This window comes from Eschrichtius robustus, chromosome X (assembly GCF_028021215.1).
Source record: "Eschrichtius robustus isolate mEscRob2 chromosome X, mEscRob2.pri, whole genome shotgun sequence".
Classification (NCBI taxonomy): domain Eukaryota; kingdom Metazoa; phylum Chordata; class Mammalia; order Artiodactyla; family Eschrichtiidae; genus Eschrichtius; species Eschrichtius robustus.
The window spans coordinates 39,277,864-39,294,667 of record NC_090845.1 but is presented as its reverse complement, the minus strand read 5'-3'; the positions used below and the strand labels follow the sequence as shown (position 1 = coordinate 39,294,667).

Below are 16,804 nucleotides of genomic sequence, written 5' to 3'. Positions count from 1 at the left end.
AAGAGTCTAGGTCACATTCAGACACAAGAAATTGAGCTTCTGGCCTTCTGATTCAGGGAATCCCAAGTCATCTTTCTGCAGACTTCTTACCCTAGATGTACAGACAACCGAAAGCATAATGCTACCATTAAGCTTATTTTCTGCACTTGAGGGCATTGAAGACACATTCAACGTGTCATTGGAAATGACTAGAAACATGTATTTCTATATTTTGCCCAGTTTACAGTAATATGATAAGCTGAATAATAACACTGGGTATCATTCCGTGACCTGCTGCAGCAGAGCCTGGGAATCTGCAACAAGAACGCAGCGATATTGGTACAGGGTAGTAGACAGTGACCATGAGTTCAAGGTCACCGAGAGTAGTGACCTTGAGTACCCTGAGAGTACCAAGCCCCCTTAAAGGACAATGCAATAGCGCAGCTAGTAACCCAAGGTAGCGTCTGACTTTCTCCAGGACTGAACACCCAGGCCACAGGGCCTGCTGTGAAACCCCATGGTCAAGGCGGTGTCGAGCATCCTGCACCCGCTGGCCTGCTCTCCACGCTCCTCCCCCATCCTCACATTTCAGTGAGTGGTGCCCAGAAACGGTTTGGCCAGAGACTCATTCTTAGGCTAGATCATTAAACGCTTCAAGCGTCTGCTGTTCCCTCTTCACGTCTCAGGAGAGGGGGAGACAAAGCTCCAGGCCCTCGAGATGTTAAACTGAGGCTGGAGATGGGGAAATCGAGCCCACTCACAGCCCATTTGTGGGCTGGTCCCACACAAATCAACAGCTTACTATAGGATTTCCCCTAGAACTTTCTAGGGTGGTGGAAATGTTCTATTTCTTACTTGGGGTGGTGGTTACATGGGTATGTGCCAGACACATCGAACCTAAGATCTGTGCATTCTACTGTATGTAAAATATACCTCAGTTACAAAAAAGAAAAGAGAAAAATCATATGATCGTCTTCACAGCTACCAAAAAAACATTTCACAAAATTCAGCCCCCACTTCTAGTTTAAAAACAAACAAAAACTCTTACAAATAAGATAGAAAATATCCTCAGCAGATACATAGCAATTTCAACCCACAGCCAACATAATCCACCTAAAGGTGACACAACAAAGGCATTACAATTGCCATTATCTTTTAAATTATCTAAATAACACATGATCTTCATAGAATGATTAGAAAATATGGATACAACAAAAAGGAGACATTCAAGCAGATTCTGCCACTTGGAGATAACTGCTATAAACACTTCTGTGTATCTCTGCCAGGCTAGTATTTTTCCAGGGAAATATACCTCTATATATCTGTATTTTTAATGCAGTGGGGGGGGGCATACGAAACACATACTAACCACACATACTAAAATATTCTCCTCCTGCCATGATTATTTAATATTGCTTTTAAAGCACCACCCAGAAACAGAGCAAAGAAGTATCAACGTTGGAAAAGATGAGACAAAATTGTGCATATTTGCTAATAATATCGTCCTATATCTTGAAGTACCAATGAGAACAACTGGCGATCCATTCAAGTTAATAAGGAGCAGGTACAAAATCACTCAATGCTATTCTTATATATTAGCAATAAAGTTAGAAAATTTTAATGGTAAAAGTAGATGCCATTCTCCATTGCAAAAAGTTTTTAAAAACCAACAAAATCCATGGGATTTATATGAAAAGACCTCAAAGATGCACTGAGAATGGAAAAGACTTGGATAAACAGAGAGAAATGTTTCTGGGTGAAAAAACTAAGTATTTTAATGGCATCGATTTTTTCCAAATTAATGTGGAAGCTTAATACAGCACCAAATCAAAATCCAAACAAAAATGTTGGACCTTTACAAAATGACTATTCATCTAGAAGAATAAACAGTGGGGGTTTTTTTTCTAATTTTAATTTTAATTAAAGGAAATACTAGGGAAAAGAGTCAAGGAGGGATGAGTAGCTCTTCCAGATTTTAATCTGTTCCAAAGCTAAGACAATTAAGACACCATACACCAAAAGTAGTTTTAGACAAAGAACTCTTTGATGAAATGATAGAAAATGAAAAGAACACAGAATTAACTAGTCAGTAAAACTCTGGAAGACAGTAACTTTTTAAGTTTACACAGAAGAAGTCACAAAGCGACTGAAAGATCTGATCCCTTAAAAATATAAACTTTTACATGAAAATGTTATAGACCACAAACTTGGAAAGACATTTTGCAGCAAATATGATATACAAAGAGTTGCTATATTTATTATACAATGAACTTATTGTATATAAACTGGGTAAAAATACTAACATCCCAATATATGAACTAAGGACAGGAACATTTAACAGACAATAAAATGTATAAACCATGAAAGAAAAGGATCGATAAAGTTGAATTAAATTAAAAACTAAAAAGTTCTGTTTACAGAAGACACCATAAACAAACCAAAAAGATAAGCCACAAACCTGGAGATGATGCTAGTGGCACATCTAAATGACAAAGAATTATCATCAGTAATTTGTAAAGAACTTCAAAAAATCACTTTTTAAAAAAAAATTTATTTATTTTATTTTTGGCTGCATGGAGTCTTCGTTGCTGCACACGGGCTTTCTCTAGTTGCAGCGAGCAGGGGCTACTCTTCATTGTGGTGAGCGGGCTTCTCATTGCGGTGGCTTCTCTTGTTGTGGAGCACGGGCTCTAGGCACACGGGCTTCAGTAGTTGTGGCACGCAGGCTCAGTAGTTGTGGCTCCTGGGCTCTAGAGCACAGGCTCAGTAGTTGTGGCGCATGGGCTTAGTTGCTCCATGGCATGTGGGATCTTCCCAGACCAGGGATTGAACCCGTGTCCCCTGCATTGGCAGGCGGATTCTTAAGCACTGTGCCACCAGGGAAGCCCAAAAAAATCACTTTTAAAAGAGAAAAAAATGGACTTCCCTGGTGGTGCAGTGGTTAAGAATCTGCCTGCCAATGCAGGGGACACGGGTTCGAGCCCTGGTCCAGGAAGATCCCACATGCTGCGGAGCAACTAAGCCCGTGCACCACAACTACTGAGCCTGTGCTCTAGAGCCTGCGTGCCACAACTACTGAGACCACATGCTGCAACTACTGAAGCCCATGAGCCTAGAGCCCGTGCTCCACAACAAGAGAAGCCACCACAATGAGAAGCCCGCACACCGCAACGAAGAGTAGCTCCCGCTCACCGCAACTAGAGAAAGCCCGCATGCAGCAGTGAAGACCCAACGCAACCAAAAATAAAATAAAAATAATTTAAAAAAAAAAGAAAAAAATGAGCAAATATATAAACAGGCAACTCACAGAAGATAAAATCTAAATGGCCTTTCTTGAAACTCACAAATAATCAGGAAAATTAGAAATTAAAGTCTTAATAACGGATTTCACATTCCACTAACAGCAGACTATGTGATTTGGACCAACCCTCATACTTAAGACAACTGAAACAGTTGATTGAAATATTTAAAACATCTGCTTAGAGACGTTAGTAAACTAACAAGATAGTGAAGAATTACAGGGTCAGGATTAGGAGGAAACTGATGCCCAAGGGAGGGAGTGAGCATTTAGGGCCACTTTCCTCTGGGGATATTTGCCCACTCCAGAGGAGGCGGCTAAGAGACCCAGTAGCACTTGGGACAGCTTCCCAGGGGTGGGGGGAAGGGATGAGAGCCAGGGCATATTGGGGGAGGGGGGGATTGAGGAGGGACTAGTGAACTTCCCTCACTTTCAGTGGGTACCCTGAAAGTCTGCCTCCTAGGAGTAATGGTGACCCATCAGTAGACAGACCCTCACAGTGACTGCTCAGCTTCAAACCTTCTCAAGCCCTGACATTCAGTGGAAGTAATCCCAGATTGCTTGTGCCAGGTGCCTCACAGAAGAAAATGTCATTCCTCTCTGGAGGAAGAGATCATCATCCTAGGCCTCAATTATTTTCCAAAAATGTTTAGCAGATACAATGTCTGACGAACAACATGAGAAAATAGGCAAATAGATGGATACATCTGTATAAATAAATAACACTAATGTTTGGTTGGATTTTAAATATACACAGAATTAAAATACATGCTAACTCTGACATATAAGTTGGGAAGGAGGAAAAAAATTCAATATGTCTTAAGGGCTTTACATTGTCAAGGGAGAGGGTATGAGCATTAATTAATGTTAAATTTTTGTGAGTCAGGGATGCAAGTTTACAGTAACCACTAAAAGAAAAATAAAAGAGGGACCTCCCTGGTGGTCCAGTGGTAAAGAATCTGCCTTCCAATTCAGGGGATGCCGGTTTGATCCCTGGTCGGGGATCTAAGATCCCACATGCCGTGGGGCAACTAAGCCTGTACGCCACAACTACTGAGCCCACATGCCTCAACAAGAGAGCCCATGTGCTGCAAACTACAAATAACTACAAAGCCCACGCGCTCTGGAGCCTGCGCACCACAACTGCAGAGCCCATGTGCCCTAGAGCCTCTGTGCCACAACTAGAGAAGAGAAAACCCACGCACCACAACTAGAGAAGACCGCATGCCGCACCAAAAGATCCCGCATGCCTCAACGAAGATCCTGCGTGCTGCAACTAAGACCCGAAGCAGCCATAAATAAATAAATAAATGAATGAATGAATGAACGAATGAGTGTGTAACTTCCAAGGTGATAAAATGTACAAAGATAAAAAATGATCAATCCAAAAGAAGGCAAGAAAGAAGAGAAACAATAATAATAGTATAGAAGGGACAAATTGAAGGCCCTTAGTAAGGAAGTAAATGTAAACCCGAATATATTTTAAAGTCTTCATTAAATGGAAATACACTAAATGCTCTAATTAAAAGAAAAAGATGGTCAGACTGTACTTTTAAAAATTTTAGTCTCTAGACTTACGAGACACATCTTAAGCATTAGGTAAAGGTTTACAATAAAAAGGACAGAAAAGATATATTGTTAAAACACTAGCCAAAAGAAGCCAGTGTAGCTATATTAATTTTAAAGAAAATAGACTTTTAAGGCAAAAAGCATTACTAGAGATCATTTCATCATGATAAAAAAGTTCAATCCACTAGGAAAATATAACAGTTCTATACTGGTAATCACCTAATAACCCAGCCTCAAAGTAAAGGGAAAAAGTGACAGAACTTCAAGGAGTAATAGACAAATCAGTGTAAGAGTGGGCTATTTTAACATACCTCTCTCGGTAATGATATGCAAGCAGACAAAAAATTAGTAGGGATATAGAAGATTTGAACAACAGGGACTTCCCTGGCAGTCCAGTGGTTAAGACTCCATGCTTCCAATGCAGGGGGCATGGGTTCCATCCTTGGTCAGGGAACTATGATCCCACATGCTGCATGGCGCGGCCAAAAAAAAAAAAAAAAAGATTTGAACAACATCAAACACCTAGGAATAAGTCTAACAAAAGACGTGCAAGACTCCTTATGTAGGTTATAGTTTATAAAATGTTATTGGAAAACTTGAAAGAGGACCTAAATAAAGGGAGAAATACACAATAGTCATGGCTGGGAATATGCAACATCATAAAGATGTTAATTTTCCTCAAAATGGTCTACAAATTCAACGCAATCAAATTTAAAATTTCGAGGGCTGTGTTTTTGGGGTTTTTTTGGTTGTTTTATTTGTGGAACTTGACAAACTGATCATAAAATTTGCATGAAAATTCCAAGGATCTAGAATAGTCAAAGCAATATTGAAGGAGAAGAACAAGGTATGAGAACTTCCTCTAAAGACTCTTTTTTCATTGAAATATAGTTGATTTATAATATTGAGTTAGTTTCAGGTGTACAGTATAGTGATTCAGGTTTTTTTTGGTTTTTTTGGCAAATTATGTTCCATTACAGGTTATTACAAGATATTGGGTATAATTCCCTATGCTATACAGTAAACACTTGTTGCTTCTTTATTTTTTTTTTTTTTTAATTTACTTATTTATGGCTGTGTTGGGTCTTCGTTTCTGTGCGAGGGCTTTCTCTAGTGGCGGCGAGCGGGGGCCACTCTTCATCGCGGTGCGCGGGCCTCTCACTATCGCGGCCTCTCTTGTTGCGGAGCACAGGCTCCAGACGCGCAGGCTCAGTAGTTGTGGCTCACGGGCCTAGTTGCTCCGCGGCATGTGGGATCTTCCCAGACCAGGGCTCGAACCCGTGTCCCCTGCATTAGCAGGCAGATTCTCAACCACTGCGCCACCAGGGAAGCCCGCTTCTTTATTTTATGTGTAGTAATTTGTATCTGTTAATCCCATACTCATAATTTGTCCCTCCCTGCCTCCCTCTTCCCTTTGGTAGCCATAAGTTTGTTTTCTATGTCTGTGACTCTGAAGACTTTTAAGATTTACCATAAAGCTATAGTAAGTAAACAAGTGTGATATTAGCACAAGGACAGATATATAAACCAATGGAATTGAATAGCTCAGAAAGAGTCCCAGCATATTTGGACATTGGCAGAGCAGTGGGCAGTGAGGGAAGGACAGTCTTTTCAATAAATAATGTGAGGACGATTGGATAAACATGTGAAAAAAAATAATTCTTGATCCCTACTTTACATCAGACATACAAATCAACTCTGGACAGAATACAGATCTAAATGTGAAAGGCAAAACAATAAAGCTTCTACAAAGTAGTATTCTAGAATATCCTTATAATGTAGGATAGGAAAAGATGATTTAAACAGGACACAAAAAGCATAAACCATAAAGAAAGAGACTGATTAATTAGACTATTAAATTTAGGATCTTAAGAATGAATTAAGACTATTTATCAAAAGACAGGATTAAGAAGCTGAAAAGGCAAGCCATAGAATGGGAGAAAAATATTACAAAATATATATGGCAACGGGTGATTTCCTACAAATCAATAAGACAGACAACCCAGTGGAAAAATGTATGAGACTTCAACATGTACCTCACAAGAGTGGATATCCAACTAACCAATAAATATATTCTCAACATCAGTAGTAATCAGGGGAGTGTACAGTAAAACATCAAGATATCACTATCCACTCAACACATCAAGATATCACTATACACTCAACACACTGGTGGTGTCAAACAGTAGCAAGTACTGGTAATGATGTCAAGGAATGGGGACTTCGTACACCATAGAAGGGAATGTAAATCAGCAAACAGTTTGGTGTTATCAACTAAAGTTGAAGATATGAATAACCCATGACCCAGTTATTCCACTCCTTAGTATATATACAATGGAAATGCACATACTTGTACAGAATATTAATATGTACAAGAATATTAATAGTAGCATTATTCTTAAGAACCCCAAAGTGGAAATAATCCAGATATCCAGCAGCAGTAGAATAAATAAATAAGTATATAAATTGTAGTATAGTCATGCAATGAGATACTACATAGCAAGGAAGATGGGCAAACAATAGCCACACAAAACAACATGGATACAACTCACAAATATAATGTCAAATAAAAAGAAGCTACACACAAAGGAATACATAGAGTATGATTCCATTTACATAAACGTTGAAAACAAGCAAAACTGCAGTGTTGAAAGATACTTGCTATACAGATGGCCAACAGGCACATGAAAAGATGCTCAACATCGCTAATTATTAGAGAAATGCAAATCAAAACTATAATGAGATATCACCTCATACCAGTCAAAATGGCCATCATCAAAAAGTCTACAAATAATAAATGCTGGAGAGGGTGTGGAGAAAAGGGAACCCTCCTACACTGTTGGTGGGAATGTAAATTGGTACAGCCACTATGGAGAACAGTATGGCGTTTCCTTAAAAAAACTAAAAAAAGAACTACCATATGACCCAGCAATCCCACTCCTGGGCATATATCCAGAAAAGACAAAAACTCTAATTTGAAAAGGTACATGCGGGCTTCCCTGGTGGCACAGGGGTTAAGAATCCGCCTGCCAATGTAGGGGACACAGGTTCGAGCCCTGGTCCAGGAAGATCCCACATGCTGCGTAGCAACTAAGCCCGTGCGCCACAACTACTGAGTCTGTGCTCTAGAGCCCACGAGCCACAACTACTGAAGCCCACACGCCTAGAGCCCATGCTCCGCAACAAGAGAAGCCACCGCAATGAGAAGCCCACGCACCGCAACAAAGAGTAGCCCCCGCTCACCGCAACTAGAGAAAGACTGCACTCAGCAACAAAGATCCAACGCAGCCAAAAATAAATAGAAATTTAAAAAATAAATTAATTAATTTTAAAAAAAGAAAAGAAAAGGTACATGCACCCCAACGTTTAGAACTAGCAGCACTATTTACAATAGCCAAGATGTGCAGGCAACCTAAATGTCCATTGATGGGTGAATGGATGAAGAAGATGGGGTATATATACACAACGGAATATTACTCAGCCATAAAAAAGAATGAAATATTGCCATTTGCAACAACATGGATAGACCTAGGCATTATCATACTAAGTGAAGTAAGACAGAGAAAGACAAATATCATATGATATCACTTATATGTAGAATCTAAATTTAAAAAAAATACAAATAAGCTTATTTACAAAACAGAAATAGACCCACAGATATAGAAAACAAACTTACGGTTACAAAAGGGGAAAGGGGAAAGGGGGTGGGGGTGGGATAAATTAGGAATTTGAGATTAACATATACACACGCCTATATATACAATAGGTAACCAACAAGGATTTACTGTAGAGCACAGGGAACTCTATTTTGTAGTATTCTGTAATAACCTATAAGGGAAAAGAATCTGAAAAAGAACATATATATAACTGAATCACTGTGCTGTACACCTGAAACTAACACAACACTGTAAATCACTATAGTTAAATTTAAAAAAACAAACAAAAAAAGACAGCCTAGCGGACGAGTTATGGCCCAGTTCCCCTCTTAAGTCAGGAGATGATGTTACTCTAAAGTGCACCAGCTCCCTCAGTTACATCAGTTAATCCATCCACCTGCCTACTTCATCCCTCCACTTGGATGTCGAATAGGCATCTTAAACTCGCCAAGGCCCAACCATAAACAAAACGAAAAGACAGCCTACACAATGGGAGAAAATATTTTTCTCCCAGCAAATGCTGTGGCCAACAACGGATTAATTTCCAAATATACAAACCGCTCATACAGCTCAATATCAAAAAACCAAACCGAATCAAAAAATGGGCAGAAGACCTAAACAGATGTTAATCCAAAGACATCAGATGGCCAATAAGCACATGAAAAGATGCTCAACATCACTAATTATTAGAGGAATGCCAATCAAAACTACAATGAGGTATCACATCACACCAGTCAGAATGGCCTTCATCAAAATGTCCACAAATAATAAATGCTAGAGAGGGTGTGGAGAAAAGTGAACCCTCCTACACTGTTGGTGGGAAGGTAAATTGGTACAGCCACTATGGAGAACAGTAGGGAGGTTCCTTAAAACATAAAAATAGAGTTACCATATGCTCCAGTAATCCCACTCATGGACATATATCCAGAGAAAACTCTAATTCAAAAAGATACATCCAGGGGCTTCCCTGGTGGCGCAGTGGTTGAGAATCTGCCTGCCAATGCAGGGGACACGGGTTCGAGCCCTGGTCTGGGAAGATCCCACATGCCGCGGAGCGACTGGGCCCGTGAGCCACAATTGCTGAGCCTGCGCGTCTGGAGCCTGTGCTCCGCAACAAGAGATGCCAATAGTGAAAGGCCCACGCACCGCGATGAGGAGTGGCCCCCGCTTGCCACAACTAGAGGAAGCCCTCGCACAGAAACGAAGACCCAACACAGCCATAAATAAATAAATAAATAAAATTTAAAAAAAAAAAAAAAAAGAGCAATGAGGCCAGTGTGGCCCTATCCATCGTAAAAAAAAAAAAAAAAAAAAAAAGATACATCCACCCCAACATTCAAAGGAGCACTATTTACAATAGCCAAGACATGGAAGCAACCTAAATGTCCATCAACAGATGAATGGATAAAGAAGATGTGGCACATATATACAATGGAATATTAGCCACCCATAAAAAAGAATGAAATAATGCCATTTGCAGCAACGTGGATGGACCTACAGATTATAACACTAAGTGAAGTCAGACAGCGAAAGACAAATATCATATGATATCACTTATATGTGGAATCTAAAAACAAATGATACATGTGAACTTATTTACAAAACAGAAACAGACTGGTTCAAGATGATGGCGTAGAAGGACGTGCACTCACCTCTTCTTGCAAGAGCATCGAAATCACAACTAATTGCTGAACAACCATCGACAGGAAGACACTGGAACCCACCAAAAAAGATAACCCAGATCCAAAGACAAAGGGGAAGTCACAATGAGATGGTAGGAAGGGTGCAATCATGATAAAATCAAATCCCATAACCGGCCAGTGGGCGACCCACAAACTGGAAAACAATTATACCATAGAAGTTCTCCCATTTGAGTGAAGGTACTGAGCCCCCCGTCAGGCTTCCCAGCCTGGGGTCCAGCAACGGGAGTAGGAATCCCCAGAGAATCTGACTTTGAACGCCAGAGGGATCTGATTGCAGGACTTCCACAGGACTGGGGGAAACAGAGACTCCATTCGTGGAGGGCACACAAAAAGTCTTGTGTGCACCAGGACCCAGGGGAAAGGAGCAGTGACCCCATAGGAGACTGAACCAAACCTAACTCCTAGTGTTGAAGGGTCTCCTGCAGAGGCAGGGTAGGGGGTGGCTGTGGCGCACCACAGGGACAAGGGCACTGGCAGCAGCAGTTCTGGGAAGTACTCATCAGCATGAGCTCTCCTGGAGGCCACCAGCAGCCCCACCATACAGCCTGTAGGCTCCAGTGCTGGGTCGCCTCAGGCCAAAAAACTAACAGGGAGGGAACACAGCCCCACCCATCAGCAGACAAGCAGATTAAAGTTTACTGAGCACTGACCCGGCCCACCAGAGCAAGACTAAGCTCTACCCACCACCAGCCCCTCCCATCAGGAAACTTGCACAAGCCTCTTAGATAGCCTCATCTACCAGAGGGCAGACAGCAGAAGCAAGAAGAACTACAATCCTGCAGCCTGTGGAACAAAAACCACATTCACAGAAACTCAGACAAAATGAAAAGGCAAAGGATTATGTCCCAGATGAAGGAACAAAACCCCAGAAAAACAACCAAATGAAGTAGAGATAGATAACCTTCCAGAAAAAGAATTCAGAATAATGATAGTGAAGATGATCCAGGATCTCGGGAAAAGAATGGAGGCAAAGATTGAGACGATGCAAGAAATGTTTAACAAAGACCTAGAAGAACTAAAGAACAAACAAACAGAGATGAACAATACAATAACTAAAATGAAAAATACACTAGAAGGAATCAATAGTAGAATAACTGAGGCAGAAGAACGGATAAGTGACCTGGAAGACAGAATGGTGGAAATCACTGCCGCAGAACAGAACAAAGAAAAAAAAAAAAGAAAAAAAATGAAGACAGACTAAGAGACTTCTAGGACAACATGAAACACACCAACATTCACATTATAGGGGTCCCAAAAGGAGAAGAGAGAGAGAAAGGACCTGAGAAAATATCTGAAGACATAATAGCTGAAAACTTCCCTAACATGGGAAAGGAAACAGTCAACCAAGTCCAGGAAGCACAGAGAGTCCCAGGCAGGATAAACCAAAGGAGGAACATGCCGAGACACACAGTAATCAGATTGACAAAAATTAAAGACAAAGAAAAAATATTAAAAGCAACAAGGGAAAAAAGACAAATAACATACAAGGGAACTCCCATAAGGTTATCAGCTGATTTCTCAGCAGAAACTCTGCAAGTCAGAAGGAAGTGGCATGATATATTTAAAGTGATGAAAGGGAAGAACCTACAACCAAAAATACTCTACCCAGCAAGGCCCTCATTCAGATTTGATGGAGAAATCAAAAGCTTTACAGAAAAGCAAAAGCTAAGAGAATTCAGCACCACCAGACCAGCTTTGCAGCCAATGCTAAAGGGACTCCTCTAGGTGTGAAAGAGACTAGCAACTTAAAAAAAAATGGGAACAGCAAAACCAAAACCTACAATAGATACACACACACAAAAGAAAAAGCAACCCAAACACAACACTAAAGATGGTCATCAAACCACAAGAGAAGAGAATAAAAGAGGAAGGGAAGAAAAAAGACCTACAAAAACAAACCCAAAACAATTAAGAAAATGGCAATAGGAATATCGATAATCACCTTAAATGTAAATAGATTAAATGTGCCAACCAAAAGACACAGAATGGCTGAGTAGATACAAAAACAAGACTGTATATATGCTGTCTACAAGAGATCCAACTCAGACCTAGGGACACATATGGACTGAAAGTGAGGGGATGGAAGAAGGTATTCCACACAAATGGAAATCAAAAGAAAGCTGGAGTAGCAATACTCATATCAGACAAAATAGACTTTAAAATAAAGACTGTTATAAGAGACAATGAAGGACACTACATAATGATCAAGGGATCAATCCAAGAAGAAGATATATGGGTGCACCCTACATAGGAGCACCTCAATATATAAGGCAAATACTAACAGCCATAAAGGGAAAAATCGACAGCAACATAATAATAGTGGGGGACTTTAACACCCCACTTTCATCAATGGACAGATCATCCAGACAGAAAATCAATAAGGTAACACATGTCTGAAATGACACAATAGACCAGATGAACTTAATTGATATTTATAGAGCATTCCATCCAAAAGTAGCAGAATACACATTCTTCTCAAGTGCACAGGGAACATTCTCCAGGATTGACCACATCCTGGGCCACAAGGTGAGCCTCAGTAAATTTAAGAAAATTGAAATCATATCAAGCATCTTTTCTGTTCACAACACTATGAGATTAGAAATAAACTACACAAGGGACTTCCCTGGTGGTGCACTGGTTAAGAATCTGCCTGCCAATGCAGGGGACACGGGTTCAACCCCTGGTCTGGGAAGATCTCACATGCTGCGGAGCAACTAAGCCCATGCGCCACAACTACTGAGCCTGTGCTCTAGAGCCCATGAGCCACAACTACTAAAGCCCGCATGCCTAGAGCCCATGCTCCACAACAAGAGAAGCCACCACAGTGAGAAGACCGCACACCACAATGAAGAGCAGTCCCCACTTGCCACAACTAGAGAAAGCCTGTGCGCAGCAACAAAGACCCAATGCAGCCAAAAATAAATAAATAATAAATACAATTTTTTTTAAAAAAGAAATAAACTACAAGAAAAAACTATAAAAAAATGAACACGTGTAGGATAAACAATATGCTATTAAACAACCAATGGATCACTGAAGAAATCAAAGAGGAAATCAAAAAAACACCTAGAGACAAATGAAAACGAAAGCACAATGATCCAAAACCTATGGGATGCAGCAAAAGCAGTTCTAAGAGGCAAGTTTATAGCAATAAAATCTTACCTCAGGAAACAAGAAAAGTCTCAAATAAACAACCTAACCTTACGCCTAAAGCAACTAGAGAAAGAAGAACAAACAAAACTCAAAGTTAGAAGAAGGAAAGAAATCATAAAGATCAGAGCAGAAATAAATTAAATAGAGACAAAGAAAACAATAACAAAGATCAATGAAACTAAAAGCTGGTTCTTTGAAAAGATAAACAAAACTGATAAACCTTAAGCCATGGACTTCCCTGGTGGCACAGTGATTAAGAATCCGCCTGCCAATGCAGGGGACACAGGTTCGAGCTCTGGTCCGGGAAGATCCCAGTTGCCGTGGAGCAACTAAGCCCATGTGCCACAACTACTGAGACTGCACTCTAGAGCCCACGAGCCACAACTACTGAGCCCACATGCCACAACTACTGAAGCCATGCGCCCTAAGAGCCCATGCTCCGCCACAAGAGAAGCCACCACAATGAGAAGCCCGCGCACTGCAACGAAGAGTAGCCCCCGCTTGCCACAACTAGAGAAAGCCCGCACACAGCAATGAAGACCCAATGCAGCCAAAAAAAAAAAAACCTTTAGCCATACTCATCAAGAAAGGGAGAGGACTCAAATCAATAAAATTAGAAATGAAAAAGGAGAAGTTACAACTGACACCACAGAAATACAAAAGATCATAAGAGACTACTACAAGCAACTCTATGCCAATAAAATGGACAACTTGGAAGAAAAGGACAAATTCTTAGAAAGGTACAGTCTCCAAAGACTGAACCAGGAAGAAATAGAATATATGAACAGACCAATCACAAGCACTGAAGTTGAAACTGTGATTAAAAATCTTCCAACAGGGCTTCCCTGGTGGCGCAGTGGTTGAGAATCTGCCTGCCAATGCAGGGGACACGGGTTCGAGCCCTGGTCTGGGAAGATCCCACATGCCGCGGAGCAACTAGGCCCGTGAGCCACAACTACTGAGCCTGCGCATCTGGAGCCTGTGCTCCGCAACAAGAGAGGCCGCGATAGTGAGAGGCCCGCGCACCACGATGAAGAGTGGCCCCCGCTTGCCGCAACTAGAGAAAGCCCTTGCACAGAAACGAAGACCCAACACAGCCAAAAATAAATAAATAAATAAATAAATAATAAAAATAAAGGAATTCCTTTAAAAAAAAAAGTAAAATAAATATGCTTCTTTAAAAAAAAAAAATCTTCCAACAAACAAAAGCCCAGGACCTGACGGTTTCATAGGCAAATTCTATCAAACATTTAGAGAAGAGCTAACACCTATCCTTCTGAAACTGTTCCAAAAAATTGCAGAGGAAGGAAAACTCCCAAACCCATTCTATGAGGCTACCATAACCCTGATACCAAACCCAGACAAAAATACCACAAAAAAAGAAAACTACAGGCCAATATCACTGATGAACATAGATGCAAAAATCCTCAACAAAATACTAGCAATCCAAATCCAACAGTACATTAAAAGGATCATACACCATAATCAAGTGGGATTTATCCCAGGGATGCAATGATTTTTCAATATTGGCAAGTCAATCAGTGTGATACACCACATCAACAAACTGAAGGAAAAAAACCATATGATCATCTCAATAGATGCAGAAAAAGCTCTTGTCAGCACCCATTTATGATAAAAACTCTCCAGAAAGTGGGCATAGAGGAAACATACCTCAACATAATAAAGGCCATATACAACAAACCTACAGCTAACATCATACTCAATGGTGAAAACTGAAAACATTTCCTCTAAGATCAGGAACAAGACAAGGATGTCCACCCACTCTCGCCACTTTCAACATAGTTCTGGAAGTCCTAGCTACAGCAATCAGAGAAGAAAAAGAAATAAAAGGAATCCAAATTGGAAAAGAAGAAGTTAAACTGTCACTGTTTGCAGATGATATGATACTATACATAGAAAATCCTACGGACGCTACCAGAAAACTACTAGAGCTCATCAATGAATTTGGTAAAGTTGCAGGTTACAAAATTAATACAAAGAAATCTGTTGCATTTCTATACACTAACAACGAAAGATCAGAAGGAGAAATTAAGGAAACAATCCCATTTACCACTGCAACAAAAAGAATAAAATGCCTAGGAATAAACCTATCTAAGGAGACAAAACCTGTACTTTAAAAAACTATAAGACACTGATGAAAGAAATCAAAGAAGACACAAACAAATGGAAAGATATACCATGTTCGTGGATTGGAAGAATCAATACTGTCAAAATGACTATACTACCCAAGGCAATCTACAGCTTCAATGCAAGCCCTATCAAACTACCAATGGCATTTTTCACAGAACTGGTACAAAAAGTCTTAAAATTTGTATGGAGACACAAAAGACCCTGAATAACCAAAGCAATCTTGAGAAAGAAAAACGGAGCTAGAGGAATCAGGGTCCCTGACTTCAGACTATACTACAAAGCTATAGTCATCAAAACAGTATGGTACTGGCACAAAAATAGAAATATAGATCAATGGAATAGGATAGAAAGCCCAGAAATAAACCCATGCACCTATGGTCAATTAATCTATGACAAAGGAGGCAAGACTACACAATGGAGGAAAGAGGCTCTTCAACAAATGGTGCTGGGAAAACTGGACAGCTACATGTAAAAAAATGAAATTAGATCATTCTTTAACACCATATATAAAAATAAGCTCAAAATGGATTAAAGACCTAAATGTGAGACCAGACACTATAAAACTCCTAGAGGAAAACATAGGCAGAACACTCTCTGACATAAAACACAGCAATATCTTTTTCAATCCACCTCCCAGAATAATGGAAATGAAAACAAAAATAAACAAATGGGACCTAATTAAACTCAAAAGTTTTTGCACAGCATAGGAAACTATAAGGGCTTATGCTGATGGAGCGGAGCCAGCAGCGCCAGGATGGTGCTGCTGGAGAGTGAGCAGTTCCTGGCAGAGCTGACCAGGCTCCTCCAGAAGTGCTGGTTGTCGGGCAGCGTGTTCATCACCCTGAAGAAGTATGATGGTCGAACTAAACCCATTCCAAGGAAGGGTTCTGCGGAGGGCTTTGAGCCCTCAGATAACAAGTGTCTGTTAAGAGCTACTGATGGGAAAAAGAAGATCAGCACTGTGGTGAGCTCCAAAGAAGTAAGTTTCAGATGGCTTATTCAAACCTATTGAGAGCTAACATGGACGGGCTGAAGAAGAGGGACAAAAAGAGCCAGAGTAAGAAGAGCAAAGCAGGGCAGTGAAGGGCACCAGATTTCCCGCTTTCACCAGCTAACCATTGAATTGCTACTTTTCCTTTGGTTTTTACTTTTGGCCACAAAGCTGGGTTTCTGATTCCCCTACAATAACTGTTTTCATGTGAGATTAGGGTCATTTTTGGATGGAAGAAGGGCTGTAGTGTTTACAGGGTAGTTACAAGAAGCCAGTTTATTTTAGATCTGGCTAAGTGGCCTGT

The 16,804-nt window shown here is 40.4% G+C and overlaps 1 pseudogene; it reads left to right on the top strand.

The window, feature by feature from the left end:
* Positions 1-16,263: 16,263 nt before the first annotated feature.
* Positions 16,264-16,592, top strand: LOC137757444 (signal recognition particle 14 kDa protein-like; annotated as a pseudogene).
* Positions 16,593-16,804: the final 212 nt, after the last annotated feature.